The sequence below is a fragment of the Vicugna pacos genome, chromosome 9 (assembly GCF_048564905.1).
Source record: "Vicugna pacos chromosome 9, VicPac4, whole genome shotgun sequence".
NCBI classification, from domain to species: Eukaryota; Metazoa; Chordata; class Mammalia; order Artiodactyla; family Camelidae; genus Vicugna; species Vicugna pacos.
Window position 1 is genome coordinate 60658517 of NC_132995.1, and position 6517 is coordinate 60665033.

General features: G+C 43.5%; 1 long non-coding RNA gene and 1 other non-coding gene across 2 annotated transcripts in view; both read left to right on the top strand.

Moving 5' to 3' along the window:
- Positions 1 to 6517, top strand: part of LOC140698262 (uncharacterized) — a 45395-nt gene that overhangs the window by 6710 nt on the left and 32168 nt on the right. The gene's annotated exons all lie outside the window — the stretch shown is intronic.
- TRNAQ-CUG (transfer RNA glutamine (anticodon CUG)) lies at positions 1728 to 1799 on the top strand. The gene has a single exon. It is a non-coding gene; the product is annotated as a tRNA-Gln (tRNA).

The following is a 6517-nucleotide window of genomic DNA, read 5'->3' on the forward strand; positions in this document are numbered from 1 at the left end:
TTATGTGTATAAATAAATATTGGAGCCACTTTCATGTCCATCGATTGGAGAACATTTATAACAACCCATTCATACCTCTAAAGGGTCTGCAGTTGTTTAAAAGAACAAAGCAGATGATAGAAATGCTGACAGTGATGGACTGATAAGAGCTAATATGTATTGAGTATTTACTGTGAGCTAAGGACTGGGCTCGATGCCTTATCTGCATATCTCATTTAAAACCTAGGACAACCCATGTAGGAAGAACTAATTGACCCAATTTTAAGTGAGAAATTGAGCCGCAGAAAATTCCAGAAACCTAGTCACGTCACACTGTTAACCAGTCAGGTTTGCACCTACAGCCTGAGAGACTACAGTGCTCTCTTTTCCCTTCCTCTCTTTAAGGGATTTCCAGTGAGAAAGAAAAATACCAGCCTGCGATGCCCTAAAATGACTGACCTGACACTCACACCCTGACTTGTTCTCATGTTGTAAATAAACAATGTCAGATACAGAATATCAACCTCAGAGGAGATTTTTCTGAGGTCTTGATAAAATCAGGTGAAACAGGGCTACCTCATAATTTTGTCAGATCACAGACAAAAAAAAGCAAGGTCGCTGTGCAACCTACAAAATCTCAAACATCCTCATCTTTTCGTAAGGAAATGACTGTTACTTCTTAACTCCAATCATAAAGTTGCCCATGCTAACAGTGTTCAACATAGAGCAAACCCGGCTTCCTCCCACCTTCCACCAAATCACCCAACCAAAGCCCAAATCCTATAACAGGATTATCATAGGATTACACCCAAGCACACCCTGAAGCTGAGTTCCCCCTAAAACCGAGTTAATCTGCCGGGTTTATGAGTAACCTCTCTGTCTGAAACGTTACTCCCCTTGTTGTCCAACACCTGTTCCCTTTAAGATGCGAGAGTATCAAAGAAAAGTGGGGAAGTGAAACCGGGCAGGACCCTGTGGGACCCTCCCATGTACAGAAGCCTTTCTGTGTCCCCCATTACTTGTCTGTAGGGGAAAGGTTTCAGCCTCGTAGGCCTTCCCTGAGTTACAAAAGGCAGATTTAAATACTAATTAGAGGAGTGAGGAAATGCGGAAACATAGAAAAGGCAGTCGGGAATCAATAGTGCCGCAACGAGGCAGGGTCCTGATTCCTCCTCAAGGAATATACTTGACTCTCTGGTACAAATTTCTGAGTTCTAGAGGAACTAAGGCCCCCATCCAGCTGGAGGATGGAACTTCGGGCCAAGTAGAAACACGTGGATCCCAGCCTGGCTGGAACAAGAAGGCTGATGACTGAGATCCCTGTTGCCTCACCACCAACCACTAGAGGAGGAGTGCACACTCTGAAGACCTCCGCACAAATTTTGCCTATGAGAACTTTGCCCTGAATACCATCAGGGAACCCCGGCCTTTTAAGCACCAGCTTCATTTATCCTTGCTGGGTCCCGCAATAAACTTTCTCTCCTCCAAACGCCAATGTTTGGATTGATCTGGTCTCACTGTGCGCTGAGCAGGCAAACTCTTGTTAGGCAACTACCCACAGGGCGTGAGTGGCCTGGGTTCCAGCGACTTAGGGGCCTCTGCCGCTGTGGTTCGAACCCGATTCCCAACAAGAGGCCTCTGTTCCCGACGGAAGCCGGCGGGATGTGTACGCTTTGCACCTCGGGTCCCAAGGCAGGGCAGTCCCAGGAAGCCCCGAGCTCCGAGGCGGGAGAAAGGGGCCGGCCTGCGGTTCCATGGTGTAATGGTGAGCACTCTGGACTCTGAATCCAGCGATCCGAGTTCGAGTCTCGGTGGGACCTTTCTTTTAAGCCGCGCCCAACGGTCTTTTATCCCGCAGCCCGAACTCGGCTGCTGCGGGAAAGCGAACTGGCGCTGAGTGGAAGCGCTCTCCCGCTCCCGCCTCCCGCTCCGTCCTGCTCTTGGACCCGGACCTTCGCCGTCCGCGTCCTCGGAAGGAGGCTGTAAGCGCCAGGTGCTGGCGCCGGGCCCGCCTACCCCGTACTCTGCTGTCTGCTCAAGAGTCGGGGTCCTGGAAACTGGCTTCTCAGGGAGGCGGGTCCACACGGGCGTGGACAGGCGGGGGAACCCTGTCCGGGGTGTCTCTGCTGGACCCCAGCGGCTCTGCACGTCGCGGGACATCGGAGGGCCTCGCTCGGCCGGCCGCCGAGGGCACAGAGACAGCGCCAGTGCCACCCCTCGTCGGGTCACCCTGGGTCTCGGGGGTAAAGGGCAGAGGCTGCGCCCCCTGAACCCTGCATCCCGAGGGGCTTCACACGGCACGTCTTGCAACCGCGCGATCGTCCCTGTCAGTAAATGGTCGGTGTGAGGGGCTGTGATGTCGCTGATCGGCCAGGGGGAAGCCTGTGTCTTGGTTTTCGGCTAGACGGTTGCAGACCTGAGCTGGAAGTCCTGGGTTTTATTCAGATATCCTATTTTATTCCGAATTTTAATTGATTCTATTCCAGCTCGTTCCCATTTTATTCAGAATTTTTGGCTCCTAAGTCCCCACTGGACACAAAAAGCTGCTGTTAGGCTGATTTGAAACTTGACTCCTAGAGCTTGTCCTTTCATCCCGAGCTCAGCCAGAAAGAGGAGACCAGGCCATGGGTTTCAGTGTCTGTGGAGACAAGGGGTCCCTGAACCATTACCGCCCAGGCCTCTGAGACATTTGCAGGTCTTATAGTCAAGGCTAGACCATCCTTGAATATACCTTGTTTGGTTAGATTTCAGTTGGAAAGCACATTCAAAGTTTTATCATCATAAAAGTAAATTGAATTTTTAAAATGTTGCCTCTAGCCATTGAAAGCACATGTGACAAATGAACCTGCGTATCCCTTTTGTGGAACCACCATATGGATAAGAACTACCCCAAGAGACTAAAACACAACAATTTATGTGTACCCCATGACTATAACAAAACCAAAAACTGCTTTCCTCGATGGTGTTGTAAGTGGCATTGCTTGTATTTGTTTATTCTTTTGTCCATATAATGTGGGAGTGAAGGGGATACTGTATTTCTATCACTTCTGTTGTTCCTAAGAACATAAATGCCATTATTAAAGACTTTCAGATGAAAGACATTCAATAAAAAGCCTGAGTTTTGAATCTGAATTGTGAATGTTTGTGAATATATGAATACATAGAAATCTGAATGTGTTTTTCATAGTTCTATCCACTGGATAGGCCTAGAAAGAAACCAATTCCAATCAATATCTCTGGAATACATAATTTAATCTGCGAATAACATTTTGCACAACCCCCCACCCCCCGAAATTCGTAGAGAAATGACTGAGTCCAGGTCAGAGGCAGGAAATATTCGAGATGAGAACATAAGCACCTTATCATACTGTATCAGATCAGGCAAGGTCTCAAAGATTATTCGGATCTCATGAGAAGGATGAAAGAGCCATCTTAAAGTCACTTTCACTGCTCAAAGAGAATAATGGGAGTATCAGTAAAGACTATATTGCAATGGATTGAAATACTTCAGTGTGGTTGAAACCTTGATTTCATATTAGCACAGGGGAGAGAAAAGGAATAAACTAATTGGTGACCACAGAGGATGCTACGGGATCTGCTCATTAAGCTGAAGTTTTCTCTACAGACTATACCACTAAATAACTAAATAGTTTTTAGTTTTTAGCGGAAGTTTCTCTTTCTAAAAGTTTTCCAGGTAAATAATACATGATGATGGAATAGCAGCATTTTTCTCCAATTAGTGGCTCTAGGCCTTGACGTTAAAGGGCTACTAATATTATTAGAAGAAACACACAGGACTTGATGTGCCTCCTGGTCAGACAGCACACACCACTCTTGAGGTGGTCTCTCCAAAATCTCAAACATAAATCTGATAAGTGTCTATAGTTACCAGGTTCAAAGTAGTGGCCACTAGACACACGTGGCTATTGAATACGTAGAATATGGCTAGTAGGACTGAGGAATTTTAATTATAATTATTTAAATTCTTGTTTGTATTTATAATTCATTTAAATGTAACTTTAAAAACTGAAGATGTAGAATATTTTTCTATTGAATACAACTTTAAAACTTTGCTGGAATTATGTTTCCTTTAATGTGTAGCATTAGGTAGCCATGCAGAAGATGGTGTTTGTTTTCTTGTGTGCTTATATTTCTTAGTTTTCGGTGTAGCTACTAGAAAAATTTAAATTGCGTATGTGCCTTGCATTTTCTTTCTGTAAGAGCACTGCTCTAATTTCTACCAACAAAGAGAAAGTATGGAGCTCAGAAGAGTTTGTTAAAGTACAGCCAATTGTACACGTTAGACGGCGGGAATGCTACAGAGCAAGCTATTCAATTCTTCAAATTAATGATTTACAAAAAAAAAAAAAGAGGATGGCAAGAGACCAGGAGAGAGCTACCTTGAGTGTGAGAGAGAGAGAGAGCAAGAGAGAGAGAGTGGGAGTGAGAGAGAAAGGAAGGAAGCAAGAAACTGAGGGGAAACATATTTGCAAGAGATACAAACGCATGTCCTACTGATTAAGTTTGTGGTTTTATTTGGATCCCAAGAAAAGAAACTAACTTAAAAATAGCACGGAGACACTGATGAGAGATGTTGAGGGTAGGGGATTATATATGTGTGGGTGGAAGGGCATGTGGGAACTCTGTATTTTCTGCTCACTTCTGCTGTAAACCTGAAAGTGCTCTTAAAAAACTAAAATCGATTAAAAAATAACAATGAGAAATTTGAACACTATTTTATGATATTAAAGATTTTAGATTAATTTATGACTGACTGTAATGCTATAATGATAACACTTTCAATAAGAGTCCTCATTTAGGGGAACATATAATTACAGATGAAGTATGATGTCTGAGATTTACTTTAAATAATAGCGGAAAAGATAAGTGGGTAGGATTGTAGAGAAACAAGTTCAGCCACGAGGTGATAATTGTGGAACGTGACTGACAAAGAGGGGGGAATGTTCTGTTATATAATTCTGTCAATTTTTGTGTATTATTAAACTCTGTATTTGAAAAAGGATGATGAGAGAGTAGAGGTCCACCCAGGATGACAGCAGCTGAATCTCTCAACACCTATTTCAGAGGGCTAGGGATTAAGCTAGAGAGGCAATGACTCCACACAGGACAGCTCCCCCGAACAACCAGGGGCCACAGAACACTGTGGACTCCGGACACTTTGTATTTAGCCAGGTCTGGGAGCCACACAACAGTAGAGGGATCAGACAAGACTGCACACAAAGAGGAGAGGACAGCAGGGAGGGAATCCTCAGGAGGGAATCCAGGTAAAATTCCCTACAAAAGAGCATGTGGACAAATTCAGAGCGTGCCTGAGACCTGGTGGACTACAGCTCTGATGACTGGGGAATGGCCAGGAAGGGGTTCGGCAGTGCAGACGACCAGAGGATGACAATCTTCGGGAGGCACAATTGTCGGGGCCACGGTGAGACCTAGATGAAGGTAGTGTCCTTTGGATGTTTGTGGTGAAAAGAAAGAATGAAGCAACCGGGAGAAGTTAAAGGTCCTACTGGAAGGAAATAGAATCTCAGAACCAGGAGACGCACCATGCCTTTCCCCAAAACCTTACATCTGCTACAGTAATTGCACAAGACAAAGATCTAGACAAAAGAAATTGACCAAGCTCCTTAAAGATTCAGCACTTCCCACCTAGATCTGCTATTTCTCACAGAGATAAATCTTACTCTGCTGGAAAGGAAAATCATACAACAGACATTTATTTATTGTAAGGTGACATAAGAGAAAAACAAAAATAGAGTTAGAGATTTCAGCTGAGGAAAAGATTTTCCTCAGAATCAATCAAAAACATAGGAAACATATAAAATAGTATCTATATCTTAAATATTCTAAACAGAACCTTATTAGATACAGATGCACACACACACACACACAAACACTCTGGCTCACATACACAAGGAAAGGAACTCAGAGCACAAAATTAGACACAAAGAGCAAATGAGAATTGGTAGTAACTAGGAAAACACTGAAGAAAAATAACATTCCATGGAAAATAGTCTAAATGAAAACGTATAAAGGAACTTATTTGTCTACAATCACAGGACACATTGAATTGAAAAATGAAAGCATTGAACAGAAAGGAAATGGATAAAAGATAATGAGAAAGGGTCAGAGGGAAAGTCATAGATATCTGGGAGAAATAGGACTGGAATGTTTAATTCTAAGACCCATTGTATTAGAGTTGAAAGAATTTTTTTAAAGAAAAAATTCCTGTGAAGCGCTCAAACTCCCTTTACCCCAGTGAAAGAGAAAATCAAATTATATTCCATGTCTCAACAAAACATACCAAGGAGGAAACTGCTTCTTTAAATCTCAATAGAAGTCATTGTGGGCATGTCCTTCACATTCAGCCAAGCTGTCCATGTATCAAAGCAAGAGAAAATGAAAACTAAATATGCCAAAGTTGAGGAGTCCTCATTTCCAACATTAGGAATCTTGACGGATGAACTTTACACGTCAAGAAGTAACCAAGGAAACCCTGAGTTTTGAAGACCTGGTCACC